A 13,396-nucleotide genomic window follows, 5' to 3' on the forward strand; every position below is an offset into this window, starting at 1 on the left:
GCTGTTCACAAATTAAGTCAATATGTATCTAATCCTACTGATGAACATTGGGAAGCTGCGGAAAAGGTCTTGAGATATCTAAAGGGATCTCCAGGCCATGGGTTGTTCTACTCGAGTAACTGCAAACTTAACCTCAGCATATTTTATGATGCAGATTGGGCTTCTTGCCAAGACACAAGGAAATCGATGACAGGATATTGCTTGTATCTTGGAAGCTCTTTGATATCTTGGAAGGCTAAGAAACAGAACACCATCTTTAGATCCTCAGCAGAGTCTGAGTATAGAGCAATGGCACAAGCTACATGTGAGGTAATATGGTCTGTGGCTATACTTGCAGACTTTGGGATTAAAGTGGAGAAGGCCGTGCCCTTATATTGTGATAATCAATCAGCTATATATATCTGCTCTAATCCGATTTTCCATGAGAGAACAAAACATATAGACATAGACTGCCATACTACGAGAGAAAGGTTCTTGGAAGGAATCATCAAACCTCTGCATATCAGAAATAACTTGCAGGTTGCAGACATCTTTACTAAGCCTTTGGGGCCGATGGAATTCCATTCAATACTCAGCAAGATGAATTTCGAAAGCTTATATAATCCATCTTGAAGGGGCGTGTGAAAGTTGGAGAATGGAAATGCAAGATATGCATGAAACAAAGAGCAAGGAAGCTCGCATGCATGAAATAATGAACCAAAAAGCAGGCTCATCCAAGAGAGGAAATGGACGTGGATTTTAGGCTGATGTGGAACAGCTGGAGCTGACTCATCATCTAGTCAGAGTCTAGTCAGCTCCGGGTTAGTTAGAAAGGTTGTTAAGAGTTAGTTAGCTCACAAAAATATCTTGTGGTAGTATAAATAGTGAGCTAAGTTTGCTTTGTAATTGATTGATCATTTTTTATAAATAAAATTTCTCTCTTCTTTTGATCTCTGTTATTCATTGGATCATATAGATCCAGATTTATAAATTTCACACTCCCTGCTCGAATTCCGACAAACAAACGCTGCATTCCTTCCAATTTGGGTGATTCGAGATGGCGAAATTGGAGGTCTTCTTGTTGATGATGGAGTTGTATTTGTAGCTCAAGCTTATGTGCTTGCATTGCTTCGACAGAATGACAATGGCTAACACCATTAATCGGAACATCTTGGGAAGGATCTCCACCATGAAATCGGCCAGGATTTCATCTAGGAAAGCCAACATGCTTGATAATGCTCTCATCACTTTTTTTATAATAAGTACTAATACTTTGAGAACAATCAATTATTTATAGGATAAATTGCTTCAAAAGTCGTCAACTTTACAAATAGTTTGGTATTTCCCATAAACATTAAAAGTTGCATGAAAAGTCATGAACTTTACTAGGTGTTGTAAATTTCCCATACGACCCGACCCGGTACATTTCCGGCAAAAACTAACCCTACGTGGCTCACCGGAAACACGATGGGATTGTAGATTGACGAGTCGCGAGCAGTTACATGTCGCAATGGAGAAGAAATAGTTGATATCTCGACGGGAATTGAGATTTCTGTCACAGAGAGAAGAGACATAAACCCTAAATTGATATACATTTTAATTTAACTGAAACTAAAAAACGACGTCGTTTTATTGTTCTGCCGGAGATTTTGCCATGTCACGCCTCCGGCAAGCCACGTAGGATTAGTTTTTGCCGGAAATGTACCGGGTCGGGTCGTACGGGAAATTTGCAACACATGGTAAAGTTCATGACTTTTCATGCAACTTTTAAAGTTTACGGGAAATACCAAACTATTTGCAAAGTTGACGACTTTTGAAGCAATTTACCCTTATTTATAGTATATGTGAATCTTAGTGTGTTTGTGAATATTTTGATCCATGGATTTGAAAACACTTATAAAGTTTTGGTAGGTATAAAAATCAAGACTCTGAGTATATGTGCATGATACCACCAACTCTTTTGATAATGAGAGTTTTCTTAAATAATGGTTTAGATTGCATTTGACCTCGTAATAATAAACAAATTATTTACTAGTCCATATGCCAACCATAATTGTCGTGGATCCGAATGTTAGTAACTTATGTCTTACTACAATGATTGGTTATAAATATCTAATATTAGTATATACATATACAATGAGTACGTAATCAGTTGCTAACTACTCCCTCGATCCCGCTTTAGCAGTTCCAGTCACTTTTGAACACTCGTTTTGTAAAAATGATAATAAATAGTTAAAGTGGATAAATGGTAAAGTACAAGAGAGAATAACGTAGATAAGACTCTTCTCTACATTATTCTCTCTCTTACTTTACCATTTCTCTACATTAACTATTTATTATCATTTTTACAAAATGAGTGCTTAAAAGTGACTGGGACTGCTAAAGCGGGACGGGGGGAGTATTTGCTAATTGTTAACTGTTAACTATGTAAACAGCCTATGTTATAGACGTAAACACGAAGGAATTTATATGTCAATTAAACTTCTTGACATACAAATATCTTCGAGTTGAGATCTAAAATAGATATCAATACGAATACATTTATCTGTCAACAAAATTTTGTTAACATACAAATGTTTTCGTGTTGACATCTCTAACATATGCGGTTATATAGTTAGTAGTTAGCCCGACCACCAAAAAATATAGTACGTACTACTGTATTTTTGGGACGTATTCATAAATACTAGTATAGTGTAATTTGGATATATTTTACAGTGAAAATAGATTGTTAATCATTTTATTCGGCTAGGGAGATTGTTCGAGTTTTAATCTCACTTTAACTTTTCCGTAGCCAAAACCTATATTAATCTCACTTAATTGTGTAGTTGACGTAGTCGATATTTTGCCTCAAAATATAAACATATAATATAGAAATAAATCGTGATCGCTCGATGTTGAATGGCCTCAATTTTTTTTATTTTCAATGTTCACGTCTTTTAGATCTTCCAATAAGTTTTTGACGTCTTTGAATATTCATGCTGCGTCACCATCCAATTCATTTTCTTCTAGAATCACTCCCATTTCTCCTTGATAACAACGATCCATATTTTATTTTGATCAGAATCGTAATTTCTTTTTTATATCTCACATTTTCTTAAATTATTATTAAATGTATATACTGCTATATTATTATTATTATTATATAAAAATGGAATACATATTTCACAAATTTTTTCTGTAAATTTTCTTTCATATTTCATAAAATTCGCATGGAGTCAAAAGTATGTTTTAAATTAAGGGCATAGGAATAATATTTAAGATTCATTGACTGTCGTTTAATTAATAGGACAAGTATTAAATTTATGATTACGTAGAATTCTTGGTATTTCAAAGATGATTTCGTCTAAAATGGTCAAAGATTTTTATAATATGGCACGACTTATTGAAGAAATCAAACTATATAACCAATTAATTATTAAGATGTAGGTACTAATATTTAAACTAATAATAAATTAAAGATGTCATGTTATTTAAATTAAAAATCATTTACCAGATTACATAGAGATGCCAGTGACACCATATTCGGATTTTGAATCTTGATTTGATGAGTTGTGCGGTTGGTAACACCATTTTAGAGGGCTCATGGACCATTAACGTGCACTACTACTAACAATCATGAATCAACAAATGCACTAAAAATACCAAAATTATTTCAAATATAATTGTGATATTTGAATGAACTGTATGCCACTGAATACAATTAACACACCATTCCTTAAAATTTCAAACCACATATTTCGTGGATCGAGAAACAACCACTTGAGCTCAAACGTGGAAAATTTACTTGCTCAATACATTTGTTGTCTGTTGACGTAAAATCTAAGGAGGTAACGGTTTTTTTTGGACATATATAAAATTACAAAGTGTGCGAGTTGAATCGATCAGTGGCAAATTTCCACCAAAGAGAGCCCCAAAAGGTAATCTAATATATTTATTGAATTCCTATGCTATTTTTTATTTTAAAATTTCTTATTTTCTTCGTCAATCTCTTTTTCATGTTGCGACATTTATAGTTATGTATGATGATTAATTTACTACTTTAGTGGCCTCTATTGTAGTAAACGTATAACCACTGTCTAACTTCTTTTAAATTTGGGATAGATCATACTCATAATGTGTTGTCGTAGTTAGTGACAGTGGCGGACACATGATTTCAATTCTGGGGGGTCCGAATTACTCCCGTGAATAGGAGTCTCGTTTTGCCATTTTAGTCCGTCCTCGAATAGGAGGCCCGGTTCACTTTTACCATAAATGATAATAGAGTCCCACCTTCCACTAACTCATTGCATTCACATTTCATTTAAAACTAATATATACAAGTGAGACTCCTATTCCTCGAACTTTTTTCCACTCACTTTTCTTCATATTTTTTAAAACTCGTGCCACCAAGAAATTAGACTCCTAATGGCGGACGGATGGAGTACTTATTAATAGTTGCAAAGTATTTTTCGATATTTACCTCACCATAAGTAGTTGTGGCATGAGTAAAGTTATGAGATATATAAATTATAGTGAATGACAAATAATAAAAGGGTGATGACAATAGCTAGAGATACACATGATTATTGTCGTTAGCGTCGACATTGAAAAAGCCAACATTGTTATGAATACTTATAATATCAACTACTATGCATATATGACATATAATAATTAAAAAAATTTAAATGATTTATTTTGAATAATAGCAATAAATACAATAACTATTAAGAGAATTTTATTTATATAGTGCAAAGTATGTGTAGTTTGAAATTATTAAAATAAAATCTATGTGAAACAGAAACACAATATGTGAACAAAATTATGTTTTTTGTAGGTCTCGAACTCATGTATCTCAATTGCAACACTGAAATCTCCACCACTTGCACCAACAATGCTATATATATATTTTGTGAACCTAAAATATATATACGTAATGGGACCCCAAGGCTCCATGTAGGTCAGCCACTAGTTAGCGACGAAGCCACATTGGGGATGACACATTTCTTGGCCGGCATGCGGTTTTAGGAGTTATTAGTTAATGTGTTTAATTGAAGAGAGAAAATATAGGTGTAAGTATTAAAATAGAGAGAGAAAAAAAGATGAACAACATAATAGGAGTGAGAAAAAATGGTTAAGTGTATTAACTGGAGAGAGAAAGTTTCTAAAAAAGGATATGTGTCACTTAGTTGGAACAAACTAAAAAGGAAAAAATGTCATCTTAAGTGAGACGGATGGAGTAATATATTGCATACATTCCTAAGATGTACAAGCATGTTTGGTATCCGTGTTGGTTTGATGTTCCGCCTTTCCTACCCGACGTCAGTTGTTTGAGTCTTGGCAACACCGTTTTAGTTTCTTTTTTTTCCTCAAAAGTAATCATTTCAATTATGCTTGAATCTTGATATATACCTTTTGGACTTCTGAAAGCTTTATCATTTATTAAATTCTATACTTTATTTATAGTTATTAAATTCTATACTTTATTTATAGTTTATTTTTTTATCTAATACTTTATTTACAGTAGTAGTTATTATACTGGGTACTCTGTTTTTTTAGTACTTTAATTATAATAAGTAGTCATTATTCTAGTCTATTTTTCAATTTATTTTGAATATATGTAATTATTCTAAAACATAAATACATTGCTAGTCTATTTTTCAAATCTAATTATTTTATGTCACAAATATTTAATTATTTTAAAACATAAATTGATCGAAAAATATGGAGAGTTTTACCGAAAGGATAATGTAAGATTTCAAATAATGAATATGCGTGAAAAATAATATGATATGCTTTATTTGATGTTATGATGTATAATTGTTAAAGAAAAATGTTACTCCCTCCGTCCCGCTTTAGCAGTCCCAGTTACTTTTTGAGCACTCGTTTTATAAAAATGATAATAAATAGTTAAAGTGAGAAATTGTAAAGTAAGAGAGAGAATAATGTAGAGAAGAGTTGTATCTACATTATTCTCTCTATTACTTTACCATTTTTACACTTTAATTATTTATTATCATTTTTATGAAACGGGTGCTCAAAAGTAACAGGGCTGCTAAAGTAGGACGGATGTAGTATTAATAAGTACTAGGCCTTCTGTTCCAGATAGTTTGTCCCATTTTTTCCATTTTGGTCCGTCCCACATAGTTTGTCCCATTTAACTTTTTTACCATTTTTGGTATTGGACCTCATATTCCACTAACTCATTACTACTCACATTTTATTATAAAACTAATACTCCATCCGTCCCGCACTACTCGCACTTATTTCCTTTTTGGGCGTCCCAAGTTACTTGCACTCTTTCCATTTTTAGTAAAAATTTTCACCTACAGCCGTAATTTTTGACTTTCCTATACACTCATTCCTTAATCTCCGTGCCGAAAAGGAAAGGGGCGAGTAGCCCGGGACGGAGGGAGTATATAAAAGTAGGACTCACATTCCATTAACTTTTTCAACTTACTTTTCATTACATTTCTTTAAACACGTGCCCGGTCAAAGTGAGGCAAACTATCTGGGATGGAGGGAGTAGTATTTAAGAGCATCCACAATGGGGTGGAGGATAGCTCTTCCGATGCATCCTCCGCGCTCTATCCATCCTCCGCGGACGATCAACCAATTTTTGCATCCTCCGGCCTACCCTCCGCCCCATTGTGGGGGTCCTGATGATGCAACACATTTTTCTTTTTTTTTTTTATATTATTGTTTTTAATATTTTCTTACATTGTATCACCACTTTTTTACTTCATTTCACACCTTTCACTCCACTCTCTTCCCTCATCTCAATTTCTCTCTAAATTCAAGAATGAATCCCGGTGATTTTCCATATTTGCAAACATAAAATATAAAAAATAAATACGCACGATACGGTTTGCCTTTAATTTGTGATGTTCATATATTTATTTTGCTAATTTACATATTAGCAAACATAAAAAATAAAAACTAAATACTCCCTCCGTCGTCCCATAATAGATGACACACTTGGAGATTGGCACGAGATTTTAGGAGAAATTGTTTTGTGTGTTAAGTGGAGAGAGAATATAATATATTTAAATTAATGTGAAGGAGAACTTTTTCTGAAAAAGGAAATGTGACATCTTTTGTGGGACAAACCAAAAAGGAAAGTGTAACATCTACTATGGGACGAAGGGAGTACAAAATAGTAGTTAAAAAGATACGGCGGGCTATAGGGCTCCCCACTACAGGTGGATGGGGCGGAGGATAAAATGCTGACGAGGCAGAGTAAAGGGCGCCCCATTGTGGATGCTCTAAAACGCAAATATAGTCATTTTCGACATTGTGCAATTTTGAGGTCGGGATTAATTTTTAATAAAGTTGTCGTATATATCTCTAGTTTCTAACACTACTATTTATCTTGTTACCATCTCTATCTCTCACTATTCCTCCCGCTCATGTTGCAGCTGTTTACCGGGACATTTAATATTTTTTTATTAAAAAATATTATACTTTAATTTTAATTAATTAAAAAATATTATGTTTTAATTTTATTAATTAATTTTTTTTAATTTTTATTAATTTTAAAAAACGTATTATACTTAGATTTTAATAAATTATATTTTTTAATTATCTAATTTTATTATTTAGATATAATATGACTATACTTTAATTTTATATTTTGATTAAGAAAATAATTATTTTAATTTGGTAATTTTTTATTTTATCATGTAATATCATTTTTAAATCGTATAATAGCATCATGTTTTAGTTATTATTGTGTCGTGTCAATCTAATTTACTATCATTAACAGAGGGTTGACTTTTGTTTTGGTACACGATAACACGCACGGATCCGACACGAACCCAACGGGTTGGGACCCGATAAGAACCCGAATGGGTTGGGTTTGACCTTATTGGGTTGGGTCGATAATGGGTTGACACAATAATGACCCAACTCACATGATTTGACGGCCCTAATCCTAGCTTCGTCACTGGTTGCTGTATTTAAATTATTCAGAGGATAATATCTTCCCTTGTCTAACTCGTGTCTAACAACTCTTCAAAGTATTACTGAGAACCTAATATACATGTATATTTAATACTTCCTCTGTGAAACGTTTTCCTTATTAGGGTGTCCCACTAAAAATGAAATGTTTTTTAAAATAAAAACAACATCATCTCTACTTTTTCATTTCTTAGTTTACTCTATCTTCATTAACTCACAAAACAACACTACATAAAATCTCGTGCCAGAAACCAAATGTTTCATTTTTATTGGGAAAGTGAACTACAAAAATGGTCCCTGGACTATGGGTTTATCTCGCCCATAGTCCCCGGACTTTAAAAATATTGTCAGACATCCTTGGACTAATGGTTTATCTCAAATTTGGTCATTTTGCCATTTTTTGATACGAAAATACCATTTTGAGCATTTGGGCAATTTGGTCTTTTTACACTTTTAACATTTTAAATCTGATATTATTTCAGTGATGTACTAAATTTGATATTATTTTAAAATTATCATTCTTCTTCCCTATTTCAATCCTTCTCTTTGTTTCTTTATTCCAATATTAGATTTTTATAAAATTAAATTTTAATTTTATATTTTTAAATATTAATAAACTTTTTTATTTAAAACTATTAATTCATGGACACTATAAATATTGATTAAAACTATTAATTTTTGTTTAATATAATATTCAACTGAATTGAAGAAGTACAGAAAAATAATATTAACCATGATGGAAAATAAGAGCTATTCTAATTAGCCTTCGTTCGGTTGTTATAATTGCTTGTGATTAAATATTATGAAGTTGAATAAAAATTTGATACTACTAAAAATATTATATAGGAGTATTTTTGTTGAAAATTTCTAGTTAGTTTTGATTGTTTTCAAATAAACAAACGATAATTATATTAGGCTTACATTAGACTCATATTTATTCCAGAATAAATCATGTTATATGATCTATTTATGTTTAAAACTATTAAATACTGATTAAAACTAAGTTGGCGTCGACATACCTTATTGATTAAATATTAGACACTATCAAATATTGATTAAAATTATTAGTTTTTGTTATTTAATAATTAATAAAAATTTATTGATATTTAAAAATTGAAATTTAAAATTTAATATTATAAAATTAAATCTAATATTGAAATAAAGAAACAAAGTGAAGGATGACAAAAGGAAAGAGAATGATAATTTTGAAATAATATCAGATTTAGTACATAACTGAAATAATATTAGATTTAAAATGTTAAAAGTGTAAAAAGACCAAATTGCCCAAATGCTCAAAAGGTTATTTTTGTATAAAAAATGGCAAAAGGACCAATTTGAGATAAACCCTTAGTCCAGGGATGCCATACGATATTTTTAAAGTCCAGGGACTATGAGCGAGATAAACCCACATAGTCCAGTGACCATTTTTGTAGTTCACTCTTATTGGGATGAAAGGATATAATATTGAAGGTTATTTTATTGTTGTAGAGTTATTTACTATCATAAAAATCATTAATGAAATATCGAATTAGGTGTCAAACAGACTAAACAAATAGAGTAGTTGCACCTAGGTCCGTCCAACCCGCCAGGCCAACCCATTGGGTTATGGGTAGAGATGTCAAATGGGTTGTGAATGTGCTTGCTCGTTTAATACATGCTCATACAATGTTCCTCACTTACATTATTGTGTTGTTATATGCTTTGTTATATTAATACACTTCTTTGGAGATACATTATACGCTTCTTTAGACTACAATATCTGCCTGCAGTAGGGATTAATACATTATTTAAGTAAATGTTTAGATAAGTTTGATCGTCCAAAACTTAATTAAGCTTCCGGTTCTTTATTCTAATTATATGAATTAATAATGATTCTATCCTTGTCATGATAATATTTTCTGACGTCATTACAAGGGTGATTAGTTTACTTATAAAAGGTGAGCAATTTATTTATCCTCTTTCACTACGGTTAGGAATCCAAAGGCCAAATCGATCACTAATTTACGCATACAATCGCAAACTTCGTATGTATGACTCTGAATGCACTTGTGTCCTTAATAATATGTGTTAGGATTGGTATACTGAAAAGCATATTTCGAGCATGTTGCACGGATAGAATTGCTTGTATATAATTAACTCTACAATCCACTTTTAACCTAAGGCGAGAAGAAGTAATTTTATCGCATTGGTGTTTGCTTAAGCATTTATAAGATGTTTCTCAAACATTTAAATGTATAAGAAGCAAATAAGTCTAATTCTTCTGCATAGTAGACTGGTCGTGAACGACGTTCACAGAAGGTGACTCAGTCGGTCCTTTGTAGAAGAGAAATAGAATTTCACAACCTAGATAGGCTTTGGCTACCTATCGTGAAAGGTTGCAGTGTCAGTCTGCATGTTTCCTTACCTTAGGAAATAAACGACACTGGTGTGGTATAGCACTGAAGGATCTAACAGTTGAGATAAGTCTTTCTTGCTATTTACTGAAAGACGAGGTCTCGGTGATTGTTATTTCTTAATCATTGTTGACATAACATTGAGCATACGATATTGATTATGCACTACTTTGATTTATCAAATGGTGCGGATTTTTCGCAATCCAAGAATCCTGATATCTTGGGTAGTGGTGATCAATGTCTAGAGGTGCTAGTATTGTTATTGCAATGAATCGTGTGCTGGGTGAGTCCAGTTTGATAATATCCTCAAGAGGTGTTCGAAAAAGGTTTTATTATTCAGAAACCCGGCCGGTTGGAATTTATTCCAGAATAATAAATAAAGATTTTGAACTAGACAACTCTTAGAAAAAGATATTAATTAATTAAAGTCAAATAGCAGACTTAAATTAATTAATGGATATTTATATCTTAAACACGGGAAATAATAAATTAAAGAGGTAATGCCCGGATTACTCGTAATTTGGGATTGGACGGGCAGTCAATATTATTATACTATAGTGGATGATAATAATATTCTATTGGATTTGTATTAAATTGAGGCTCAATTTAATTAGTAAAAGTCCAACAGGTTTGGCCCAAGTCCAACCTCCATGGATCCCTAATCTGGCCCATCATAACTCTATATAAAAGGAGATTAGAAAGGAGATTTAATGAGAATTAATCATTAATTTTCGTGCTCCCCTCTGGGAGTGGACGAAAAATCAGTTTTTGAGAAAATTGATATTCTGTCTTCTTTCTAATCAAGCTCTTTTCGATTCTGATAAGCTTTGCCCACCCAAAGGTCAGATTCTGAGTTCGGGATACAGATTAGAAGATTCGTGGTTGAGTACGAAGAACATCACGTGGAGAAGGCGCAAGCAATCGTCGATTCTTTGGAGAATCAAATCGGTAATCCTAAACCGTAGAATATCATGAATTAGGATTTTAATTCCTTAAGCATGATTTTTGTGCGTTCTTGCATGCAATTCAATGTTTAACATGTGAATCAATTAATCCCATAATCGGTCAAATAGATCTGTAGATCTGATTTATTTGTGAATGCATGACTTCCGCTGTGCAAGGGGCTCCAAACCCCAGCAATTGGTATCAGAGCCAATTTTTGGCTCTGATTATGTGGATTAATTTCATGTTATATGACTTGTTTGAACGCATATGTTTTTCCGTTTGTATTATTGTTTTGTCGATTTTTCATCGACGATGAATGCAAAGAACGAAGAACAGAAAATCTGCGACGTCGGAATAGGGAGTGCTGCGCTGTATATTTTGGGAATTGAATTCCTTGATCTAATTGATTCATTGAATATATGCAATCATTACTATTTACATGCATATTTGCTCATGAATCAACTAATTCCAATTACCTGTACGTGGAGTGAATTGCGACAATCCCGTAAGAATTCATTATGTTTTAATTGCGTGAATTGGAGAATCTGCCTGAGAGCAGCACCGGAGGCTGCAGATATCGAGCAGATGCGAGAAAGCAGATTGGCGGCGGCGACAGTTTTTCGAGCGGGAGCCCTTCTTGGGCAGTTTCCGGGCTCGGAGGAATCTGTTGTCGGAGCCACTGAGAATGCGACATCGCAGCAGCGACGACGCAGCAGCAGCGGCACCAAGGGCGACTGCACAGGAAAGCTGTGACGCTGGGCAGGCGAGCAGCGAGCAGGAGCAAGCAGCGACGGTGAGCGACGTCGACGCAGCAGCGTCGGAGGCGTCAGGCTCGTCGAGCTCGCGAGACGAGTGGGAGCCCAGCGGCGGCTGTGGTTCAGTGGGAGTGCGACGACGCAAGATTAGGGTTTCCCTATGCGTGACGTCGTTTTGTCTCGTCTCGTGACTTCGCGTTCTAAATTTTGATTAGGGATTCCAAATCTTAGGATTCAATTTGGAAAATAATTCAAGATATGATTTAGATTAAGATTTTAATATATCTTTAATTGGATTATCTAAAATTTAATTTTTAATTAAACTATGGATTAATTGGATTTTATCCTAATTTTATGGATTTGGATAGATTTAATTCTATCTAGATAAATCCTAGATAAATTAGAATAATAATTAATTTTATTGTCTTATGGATTTATATAGATTTAATTCTATGTGAATAAATCCTAGATAGACTAAGATAAACATTAATTAAGTTTATCCATATCTTGTAGATATTGATAGATTTATATCTATCTAGAATATATCTTAGTAGATATGGATAATTAAAATCCATGTTTATCTTTATCTTGTGGATATTTATAGAATTAATTCTATTTAGAAAATATTCTAGTAGATTAAGATAATTAAATTTATCTATATCTTATAGATATTGATAGATTTATATCTATCTAGAATATATCTTAGTAGATTTAGATAATTGTTAATCCTGTATTGTAATTATCTTTTTGGATTTAAGATAGATTCAGTTTATCTAGTTAAATCCTAGTTGAATTAATTAATATTAATTCTAGTTTATCCTAATTTTATGGATATAGATAGATTTATTTCTATTTAGAAAATATCCTAGATAAATTTGGATAAAGATAATACAAGATAATCCTTATCTAATTGGATTTTGATAAAATTAATTTTATCTAGTATGAATCCTAATAGATATGATAATTCTAGTTTCTTATTCTAAATAATCTAAGATTGTTTAAATCTTAGAATGATTGGATTTTATCTTCGTCTTATGGATTTGGAGAAATATGTTTTTATCCTGAAATATCCTGGTAAGATTTAGATAATGATAATCCAAGGTCAGTTTTATCTTGAATTTTAGGATTTGATTTTATCCATGTAAAATCTAGATTAATCCTAAGAGGATTTAGATAGATTCAATTCTATCTAGATAAATCCTAAATTAATTTGGATAGTCATTATCCAGATAAATCTTATCAAATCCGAGATTCCTATTTTGGATAAGATAAGCAATTAATTATTTAATTAAATTTTCCTAGATTTATTAAATAATTTAAATAATTATCCAATGATTAATCACCATGAATTAAATAGATTTATCTATTTATTTGGTGTTAATCTGTTTT

Source organism: Salvia splendens, chromosome 17 (genome assembly GCF_004379255.2).
Source record: "Salvia splendens isolate huo1 chromosome 17, SspV2, whole genome shotgun sequence".
In the NCBI taxonomy this organism is placed as follows: domain Eukaryota; kingdom Viridiplantae; phylum Streptophyta; class Magnoliopsida; order Lamiales; family Lamiaceae; genus Salvia; species Salvia splendens.